Raw genomic sequence first — 10,674 nt, 5'->3', positions numbered from 1 at the left:
TGCTCTCCTGCTCCCATTAATATTTTCCAGAGGCCCCTTCTGAGCATTTCCCTCACTGTTGAGTGAATATTTAGGGCATTTGTCTCCCTAATAAAACTGTGAGCTCCAAAGCAGGATAACTATCTTTTCTAGAGTCATCTCTCCATTGACTACCTAGTGTTGTGCTCAGCATATAGTAGGTGATCAATAAATGTTCTCAGAAGGAAAAGGGGGAGAGAGGAAGGAAGGGAAGCCAGCATTTGGGGATGCAGACAGAAAAAAAAAAGCCATCCTGTAAGTTCACTTTTGGATCGTAGTCAAGAAATAAAGCATTTCCCCAGTGACTAGTGGGCCCAGAATTAGGGACTTAAAAAGAAACTTGGAAAACCGAGCAACATGGGCCTTGGGTAAGAAAACAAGCAGATATGCTCTTTGCTGCCTTACTCTCTTCTTTCTATCTAGGTTCATGTCTGGGAGCTACTCTCAGTGGAACATTCCCCTCACCTCACATAAAGGCAGGCAAGCATTCGTATTAGCCTCTGGTTTTGAGCAGAATGTGTTCGACTATGCTTACATAATAGTTATTAAACACAAAACTGAGAACAGCACTTACAAGCGCACAATTTATGCCTCTAATTCATTTTACCAACCAGCCCCTCATCTCTTAATTTTACGGAATGACACCAGTTTCTCCAACTGGGAACAAAGGAAAAAAGAAGTCTGACAGCTGAGTTCTAACCCCCACTGTGCCATGTGAGGGTGAGCACATTTTTTTTTCTCTTTCGTCTCAGTTTCTTCCTCTATTAAATGAGCCGTTTGGACTAACAGCCTGTCCTAGGTCTAAAAATTATGATTGTGCATCAGGGTATATTGAGGATGTGGAACTTCATAGTTAATAAATATGAGTAACTGACCCATATTTATTGAATTTAGAGAGCACAAGCCCAGTCTCAAGTACATAGGCATATCCGAAGGATGCAAAGTGATATCGGGAATGACCCCTGCCCTCAAAGGGCCAACAATCTAATCAGAATTTTAAAACACACAGGGCATGCCAAATATTATAAAAGCAGACATGCAGAGTACCAGATAAGGGGGAGAGATGATAAAAACCTTGACACCACGTAGTCCATATGTTAGCAAACCTCACTCATAGCGGACACGGGAGAGGATGAACCACAGAAATACTGACAATAATACAGCTAGCTTCCCCGGCTTATGATGCTCATAAATCAGTGAGTCATCTGTGGTTTTCTGTTGGACATTTTAAATCCATTTCAGCATCAAATTTTAAGAGGGAAAAGAAAAGAAAATGCAGTCCTCCACTATGAACCCCCAAGACCTTAATCAAAATGATGTCAACAGCAGTGACAATAGCAACAGGTTGCCAAACGCCAGTCGCAGAGTCCGCGGATGGGCACCTGCACTGTGAAAAGTCAGGTGACTTAGCTCCATCGCCAATGACTTTGCTCCCACGAAGAGCCTTTCCCTGACACTCCTCCACCTCAATTGAAGGGAGGAAACAGTGTCAGCGTGTTCCTGCCATGACTGGGACAAGATCTTCTCTTCCTTTGGCTGTGTTTTCAGAGGTAGCCCTCCATTCTCCTCTTTAAACGTGTCACCTACACACTTGTCCTGACTCTTGCGGTGAATGGATGAACAAAGCAGGAAACACCCTCCTGTGGTCACACCTGTCTCGGGCTCCACTGACTGGATTGCCTGCCTATCCTAACCCATGTACAGGCACTTACAGGCCGACTCTAACTTCAGATTAGACAAGACTGCATCCGACTTACAAATGCAGAAGTTCAAGTGCCACGCAGAAGCCTGGGCTGGGATCTCACCATCCTCGGTCGTTCACTTGGGGAAGTGGACGCCTGATTCTTTGACTTCATTTTCAGCTCCTTTCTCTGTGGAGCATTTCTTTCTTTCTTTCTTTTTTTTTTTCCTTTTCCCCATATTGAATTATTCTGCTTCGGTGGCTGAAATAGTACTTTTTAGCAAGAGTGGGTTGTAACTCTGAAACTCTATAAAAAGGATTAAGTGCGTTGATTTGCTTGGCACCCTGATTTCCTCCATTTCTCTATAAGCCTCCTTAAACTTCATTATTACACAATGCAGAAAGCTAAATTAAAAGAGAAATTCCCTGTCAGTTAACTAACCCTGAACATTAAAATATTACCCTTTGATTATTGGTTTAGTCTCCCACTTGCCTTTTAACCTAATGGAGTTAGTAAACTAATTTCCTTTATACATTTCACTCAATCTCATCATGAGTGACACATCATTCTGCTAATGCTTTAGGACAGTAATGTAGAGGAGAGTGTGCTCCAGTCACAAGGTAAGCACGCTAACATAAAAGGCTAATTTCTAGGCCCATCAGTAGGTCTCACTCACCAGAAAACCACATCCTGGTGCAGGGTGCTGGTGGGGGAGTCAGTTCCCAGGAGATCAGGAATGCTGCTCCAGGCTGCTCCCAACACCTTCCCACCATGTGACTCCGTATCTGGATGTTCAGAGTGGGTGAGCACAGGGCAGTAGTTTCGCTTTGTTTTTGTTTTTTCTGCTCATGAAATGACACGTAGGCACAGTTACACAACTGCCCATCTTATTAAACCCCAGAAGACGATGGACTGTAAGTTTAGCAATCTCTATTTGAAAGTTGTTCCTTTTTTTATACTTACAGCCCATAACCACACTATCGAGCATGTAATTTTTTTTTCTTATGCTTGCTTGAGTTTTGTTTTATTTTTAATGCCCCACAAATCCTGGGCTCAGGGTGGGAGCCGGGGGTTGGGTTGGGGGTTGTGGAATTATTTAAACTCTGACATCTGGAAACTCCTGCCCCAGACAAAGCATGAGGGAGGGGGAAAGCTAATTCAGACACCGCAGGTCATTCTTGAAGATATTTATGGAACGCCATGTGCTATCTATAGGAAATCTTCAAGCCTACTGCCAAGAGAATAGGCAACATTCTGAGGCAGGAATTGCTACTTTTTATAAAAAAGGAGAGAATATGTAGTGAAGCCTGAGATCCAGAGTCTGAGAAGCCGAGGACTGATTTTAATCCTCCTTCAGTGATTCAAGTGAAAGCTCCAAAGTTCTTTTTAGATGAAAAAAGAGAAAATAAGTCACCATTGAACTCAAGATATTTCCAGAAAGGTCATTAGGAGCCATCGTGTCACTCTCTTTAGTTTTTATAAGCTGTCCAAGTGAAGACATGAGCTGGGAGTGTTTCTATCTTGCACAAAGAAGATTTGAAAGAAACTAGGGTTAAAAGCCATGAGCAAGAAGCACATTTATCTTTCTTCTTTTTCCCTCTCAAACTCACAGGTATGTAAAATTGATAATGTCTGGTTCGAAGTATAAACAAGGAAGACAGATTCAGAGAGCCAAAACACGCAAATCCCAATCTCTTCTCCAGTCCCAGCCTCTCCGTTTTGGCGGTGGAGGTCCAATTAATCTTGTTCCCCAAAGCTGGGGATTAGCTATGGGGCTCCCCCAAGCAGCAGCTATGCTCCCGACCATGTGTAGACACCACCGGATTTCACCCTGCTTTCTAGTCTGGCCACTGGGACTCTGGTCCACACTTGAACTCCAGCTCCCTCTTCCTGGAAGGTTAGGCCTTGCCCCCAAATCCTAACTGCCACTTCAACGTGGCCCGCTGCCTTCCCATTACCATTGTCTCTACGGCCTAGATATCTGTTCCTCAGTTCCTTCAGATTGTGGGCCACAGTAGCTTGGGGGATGTGCTGACCAGCCCTATCCACCCCCACCTCATTCCTTCCTTCACCCCCTCTCCTGAGGTCCACGTAATCGCTTGTCATTTCATGTATACTGCACCCATTCTGTTCCAGTCACTGTGCAAGGCGCTGCAGTCACAACATTAGATTAGGCAGGACTCTGCCCTCAAGGAGCAGACTAGTAGAAGAGACAACAGGGTGCCTGGGTGGCTCAGTCAGTTGGGCGTCTGACACTTAATTCCAGCTCAGGTGATGATCTCGGGGTCATGGGATAGAGTCCCTGCATCGGGCTCTTTCCTGGGTGCGGAGCCTGCTTGGGATTCTCTCTCTCCCTCTCCCTCTGACCCTCCCTCCTCCCTCTCTCACTCTCCCTCTCGAAGAAGAAGAAGAAGAAGAAGAAGAAGAAGAAGCAGCAGCAAATCAGGGGATCCCTGGGTGGCGTGATCCTGGAGACCGGGGATCGAGTCCCACATCGGGCTCCCTGCATGGAGCCTGCTTTCCCTCTGCCTGTGTCTCTGCCTCTCTCTCTCTCTCTGTCTTTCATGAATAAATAAAATCTTAAAAAAAAAAAGAAACAAGTCAAAGATTACCAGGATTGCTGTGATAAGGAAGTGGACCCTAGTAACCCCACATTCTCCTCCTCCCGCTGACCTTTGAAGTGGTCTTCAATTCTTGCACAGGTTCTGAGCCAGTTTTCACAAGAGATGACCCGTTGGGCTCAGTGGACTGTTAAAACATGTAATTCCTTTTTAAATGAGCAACACAGAATGGTCAAGTATTATCAAGGAATAATAATTTCAAGATCACTACTGGCCAAACTCCCAAAAGCCTGGTGCATATTTACGGAGGATTGTTGGAGGGACAAGCAGATTAGCACTTTATAGAACTACTATGAACCGTGGAGCCTTCTTGAGGTCCCTGAGGCCTATCCCTCAGGGCATCTGAGGGCCTCCAGCAAACCTCGAATTTAGGCGTTTGATAGAACTTTGAGGGGTCCATGGAACACAGTTTGTTCTGGGCAGGCTAAAATTGAGCAGAATTTAGCAGAAGAGGGTAGATAGATGCCACTCTGTTCTTGAAATGCCCTCTTCTTTTGAATTCGTCCACACGGCTCTCTCCCGAGCTCCTCCCTGTATCCTTGACGGCTTCTTAGTCACTTCTGAAAGTTACTTTCTCTTGGCATCCAAAACTGAACCCACCAACGTCCCCCACCAAAGCTTAGTCACGCCCCAGCCTCTGCCCATCTCTCCAGGCTCATCCAGGCCTCCACCCTCGCTCTCCCCTGGCACCCTGAACTGCAGCCAGCCTGGACGTCTTTTGGTTTCTTAGATTCACTATGCCTGCACTCACATCCTCACTTTTACACACCATGTCCCCTCTCCCTAAATTGCTTGAACATGGGGATCCCTGGGTGGCACAGTGGTTTGGTGCCTGCCTTTGGCCCAGGGCGCGATCCTGGAGACCCGGGATCGAATCTCACGTCGGGCTCCCGGTGCATGGAGCCTGCTTCTCCCTCTGCCTATGTCTCTGCCTCTCTCTCTTTCTCTCTCTGTGACTATCATAAATAAATAAAAATTTAAAAAATAAATAAAGTTAGACCTTTAAAAAAAAATTGCTTGAACATGGACAGGGGTGCATGCACACGTGTGCGCACGTGCACACACACACGCACACACACACACACACACACACACACACACACACACCTTTCCTTAGGTGTGTTCGTGTTTCAGGTGCCTCTTGTCCCAGGAGGACTTCGCTGACCCTACGTCTGCTTGTGGCTTGCCCCTGTTGTGCACTACCAGGACGCCCTGGATGACTAATTTTGCTGTAATGTTCATACACCCTGGGAAGTGCCCGCCACCAAGTAAAATGAATTAAATTTCCCTTTCTGAAAAGTGAGTGTTCTCAAAGTGAATTGAGGGATGTGCTCAGAAACAGCGCCAAGAAACGCACTGCTGTGTACTCTGTGAGGATGCTGGTGATGTTGCGCATCATTGGTCTAGAACCTTCTTCCTGATGACCTCGGGTGAGTGTTTCATTCCACCGATTTAGCGATCATTGTACTTCTCCTGGAAGGGGTGTTTTATCTTAGAGATGTTTTCAATTGTGTAAAGAATCATGTTACCCCTGTTCTCTTGGCTGCTAGAAACTTAAAAGCTAAATTGGGTCCCACTCTTTATGGAATTAATTTGACGACTCTGTCTCCTTTCTGTTTCTCGTTTCACACTTTCAAATTAAAATTTCAAGTTAACTTGGTATATGTTTTTGTTGCTGGATTTTAAGTGGCCTTAAATGTTTTTGGAATAGGGTCAGGAATAATTAATCAAATAAACAAACGATGTGATAAAATGGTAGACAGTTGAACAAAGAAAAGTAGCATCTAAATGGTGAAGGGATGTACAGTTAGTATTCTTTAATTTGCAAGTCACTTAAACCCCAAACTGGCTGAAAAGACAACAGCAAAATATCAATTTAATCTGAAACATTCACTGGTAGTTTGTCTTCAGGCAGGGTTTGATCCAGGGGCTCAAAGAAGATTCATAGGGATAGAGACTTTGGTTTACTGTTAAATTTCCAGCAAAGAGGACATTGGTATATAAATGTTTAATAGATATTTGTTTGAATTTCTTGTTGTGAAATTCCTAAAAGTTCCTCCTGCAAAATCCCAGGATCTGACCTGGATCACATGCCCATCCCTGGACCAATCATTTAATCTGGAGCAACCAGACCTCTAATTTTCCAGGTCTGAGTCATCTGGTCCAGGAGTAAGTCTCCAAGGAAACCATGGGCCCTGACAATGAGGGAAAGCGGTTCCCCAAAGAAAATCTGGGGCATTGTGAAGGAGAAATGGATGCTAGGAAGACAAAACAACCATATGCATATCAATGGACCATCAAAAAGGTGATGCGTAAATTGAATTGTAAAGGATAAACAGGAATTAGCTAAGAAAGAGGGCAGTTATCACAGGGCAACATTCTAGGTCTTTTCAAAGCACAGAGGCAACAAATAGCTCGATGCTTTAGATGCTAGATGCTCGAAGAACTGTAAACAGTCAAGGGTGGGGACTGGTAGGAAAATAAGCTAGAGAGATAGAGTACAAATATGAGGGACCTTTTAGGTTAATCCAAGGAGGATGTGCTCAACCTAGAAGGCCCTGGGGAACCTCTGTAGGATTTCTAGCTGGGGACCATGCCTTACAATTAAGCCTATGACCCTCATTATAGGGTCAAAACTGAATTTCCCTGGGTGCCTTAAACAACAGAAATTTATCGTAGCACAGTACTGGGGGCTAGAAGTTTGAGATCCCAGTGTTCTGCACACCTACCATTCAATCTTCCCCATATCTATCTTCCTGAGGTAGATATTACTCTTCCCATTTCTAAATAAAGAATCTAAGGATCACACGATTAGCTGCATTATCCTGAGCTGCATTTGGTGAGCAGTGGGGCTGAGATTTGGATTCAGAATTCTCTGACTGCAAATCATCACATGCACCACCCAAAGTGATGTTATGAGGGTCCTGGTTTGAAGACCAAGCATTCACACTCACATTGGATCCAAAAGACGCTGCCCAGTGCACTTTTTTCCCCTCCTTGGTGAACACATTTACAAATATGGGGGGGGGGGTTGCTGTCTCTGTCAGTGTGTTTAGGGTGGTAGGAAGACAACCAGAGCGACTTCTGCCCTGGAGTAAGAGGCTGTTCTAGCCCCAGGATGGGGGGTGGGGAGCAGACTGAGGGGACTGGGCAGGTGTGTAAGGGATGGAGGGTAGGGTGAATCTCTGCACACATCCTTGGGACCACAGTCCAGGCCCACCCAGTCCAGAGAGGAAATAAGTCTCTGGAGGGAACAACTGGATGTGTCCTACCATGCCCAACATGTTTGATGCTTAGTAAACAAAACCTTTGTGACGTCATCATAGAGTTATAAGTCCTCTGATAACAGATTCGTTTCTTATCATAAGAAAGTATCATTTTCCCCAGTTATCAGGGAGGTCCAACGGCAGGCACTGTAAATATTCTCTCCACCAATTCTTCACACCAATTCGGCCTGCTACAAATGCCTGCTGGTCCACTGAAGAGGACTTTCTCATGAAGACGCTGCTCTATGAGTGATGCCATTCTCTGCTCCACCCTCCTCGGAGTCTCTCCCACTACATCATTCAGTTTGTTGAGACACTGCTTCCATTGGAAGGTCTTGATTGAGACAACAGACAGACAGACACCCACCTATACTAACGGAGAGAGTGGACTCTCTGCCCCCTTAAAAGTAGGAATCTTACTCCCTCCATGGGTGGAAATAAGTCACCGTTGTCCACCTTCTTGGGCAGTTCTGGAGGTTAGATGGGACGAAAGGTTCACAGCTTAACAGAAACATTTGTAACCACGGCAAGATAAACAGACACAACTTAAAAGGCCAACTCCAATAAAATGCCGAGGAGCAAGACAGCCTAGGTTGCTTCCGCTCAGATTGCCCTGGGTTACAAACACCACCAGCCAGGGGAGTTATTTCAGAAGCAACAGCCTTGTTTCCTGAGTGATCTTGTGCTCAGAGAATGAGAAACTCAGCCTGTGTGTCTAGAAGGGAGAGAGTTTCTGTTAGCGCCGGGGATGTGAGTCAGACTTGGGATCACGCAGCACCGGGCCAAGGCGAAACATTTCTCTAGATTTGTTCTGTTTCCTCTTCGCTTTGCCTTGAGATGTTATTTCCTTACATCCTCTCTGTCGTCCACCCTGTGTTTTGCTGAGTGCTCCCTTGCTTTTACTTCCGGCGAAAATCGAGGAGACTCGGTGCTCTGAAAAATTCTGAGATTGGAAATTCTGATTTGTCTTAAAGGAATAAAAATGGTCCTTACAACACCCCCCCACACACCACACACACACACACACACACACACACACACACACACACATCCTCATCTTCCTGGGGGGATGATACAGTATCCTAGAGGGTTGTTGAAATCGGTGGACACATGGGGGGATGATACAGTATCCTAGAGGGTTGCTGAAAGCGCTGGACACACCGACAGAGCTCCAGCTTTGCAGAGACACCTGTCCCTTTGGGGTTAGCAGCTGCCGCCGGGCCTGCCCTCTGCAACCTCGGAGGAAATCGTACCCCCACACAAAGAAATCGAACTCCACTGATCTGGAACTGGACACGGTGAGGGGTTCTAAGGCAACACAAATGTCTCGGGGAGAACTAACTCCCCAGTCCATCCTGGGAGAACGTGCCGGAGAGCCCGGCCCTGGGAATCGGGCAGAGAGAAAACCTGGAGAGGGTTCGCTGGCCGATGGGGGGGGGGAAAAAAGATCATCGCGACCAAATTCATACCCATGAACACGACTTTAAGTAGTCTCCAACTCTGGGAAACGAACTGGGGGGGGGTGGAAGGGGAGGAGGGCGGGGGGTGGGGGTGAATGGGTGACGGGCACTGAGGGGGACACTTGACGGGATGAGCACTGGGTGTTATTCTGTATGTTGGCAAATTGAACACCGATAAAAAATAAATTTGTATATAAAAAATAAATAAATAAAATACTTAAGATTTAAAAAAAAAAAAAAGGTGAGCCCTGCTAGCTTGGGTCGGGCTCCGGACACCGGCGTGGGCTGAGGTCCTTGCACGCACCCCCCACCCTGGGGGCCGCGAGGGCGGTCGGGGAGGGGAGGGGAAGGGAAGGGAAGGGAAGGGAAGGGAAGGGAAGGGAAGGGAAGGGAAGGGAAGGGAAGGGAAGGGAAGGGAAAGGAAGGGAAGGGAAGGCACTGGACCCTGAACCTTCAGCTCCCTCTCGCTCCCGGGAGCAGGCAGCCAGGCCTGTAGATAGGATAGGATAGGACCCGAGATAGGATCGAGTCCAGGTGGGTCCCTAACGAGGCGAGGCGCGCCGGAAGGAATCTAAGAGTTTCATTAACTCCCCCCTCCCCCTGCACACACACACGCACACACACACACACACACACACACGCACACACGCACACACACACCGAGGGCAAAGACGCCCAAAGAGGCAATCCCCCAACCGTTTGATCGGAGGAAATTGGGTTTGTCTTTCCTCCCCCATCACCCCCATCACCCCCATCATCACCCCTATCACCACCCTTCACCTTTCCTGCCTTTCCATCCACCGGGATCGCTGCTTTCAAAAAGGGGGAGGGAGCATAACATCGGGGGCGGGGCGGCGGGGCCGAGCGAGCCGCACTCGGGGACCCGCGCGGCGCCGGGGCGAGCTCCGTGCCGCAGATCCCGCGCCCCCGCAGCGCCCCCGCAGCGCCCCAGCCCGGCCGCGACCTCGCCGATCCGGGCCCCCGCCCGGGTGCGCGCGCGCGGAGAGCGTCCCGGAGAGCGTCCGGGAGAGCGTCCCGGAGAGCGTCCCGGATTCCGTCCCGGATCCCGTCCCGGATCCCGTCCCGGATCCCGCGGCGGCTCCGCGCTCCGCGTTTTGGCTGCCGCCGGGCGGCCGCGGCCGAGGGCGGGGTGCGCGGCGGCGCGGGCGCGGGGCGCGGGGCGCGGGGAGCCGGAGCGCACTCCGCCTGCAGCCCGCTGTGCGCGCCGCCTCCCGCGGCCGCCGCCGCCCGACAGCGCGCGCCGGAGCGAGCCCACCTCCGCGAGGGGCGCCCCGCGGGCTGCCCCTGCGGCGCTCGCCGCCCGCCCCCGGCCGCCGCTGACCCCGCAGCCCGCAGCCCCGCCGCCGTGCGGAGCGCCGTCCAGCCGCCTCGGTCCCCGTCGCGCGCGGTGAGTGGCAGCCGGGCTCGGGCCGGCTCTGCAGGGGGGCTGCGGCGCGGAGGGGGGGCGAGCGCCGCAGGGGAGGGCCGGCGCCCGGGGTGCCCCTGCAGGTGGGGGGGGGCTGTGACACCCAGACGGGGTCTGCGGAGCAGAGGACGGGGAGGAAGGGCGCAGCCGGGTTTTGGGGGGCTGCGTAGACGGGGAAAGCGGATCCTGGGCTGCAGCACC

At 49.4% G+C, this 10,674-nt stretch overlaps 1 protein-coding gene across 3 annotated transcripts in view; it reads left to right on the top strand.

Moving 5' to 3' along the window:
- Positions 1–10,263: 10,263 nt before the first annotated feature.
- The window catches only part of PRICKLE1 (prickle planar cell polarity protein 1), a 112,821-nt gene continuing 112,410 nt past the window's right edge, over positions 10,264–10,674 (top strand). For 2 of the 3 annotated variants that reach the window (XM_055318719.1, XM_055318718.1), the window contains exon 1: positions 10,264–10,455. The gene's annotated coding sequence lies outside the window, so the exon portion shown is untranslated. The remainder of the gene's footprint in view (positions 10,456–10,674) is intronic. The other variant, XM_055318717.1, reaches the window with a different exon arrangement.

The sequence above is a fragment of the Nyctereutes procyonoides genome, unplaced genomic scaffold, assembly GCF_905146905.1.
Source record: "Nyctereutes procyonoides isolate TBG_1078 unplaced genomic scaffold, NYPRO_anot_genome, whole genome shotgun sequence".
NCBI classification, from domain to species: Eukaryota; Metazoa; Chordata; class Mammalia; order Carnivora; family Canidae; genus Nyctereutes; species Nyctereutes procyonoides.
The sequence above is the reverse complement of the archived record's forward strand: the minus strand, read 5'-3'. Positions and strand labels throughout refer to the sequence as shown.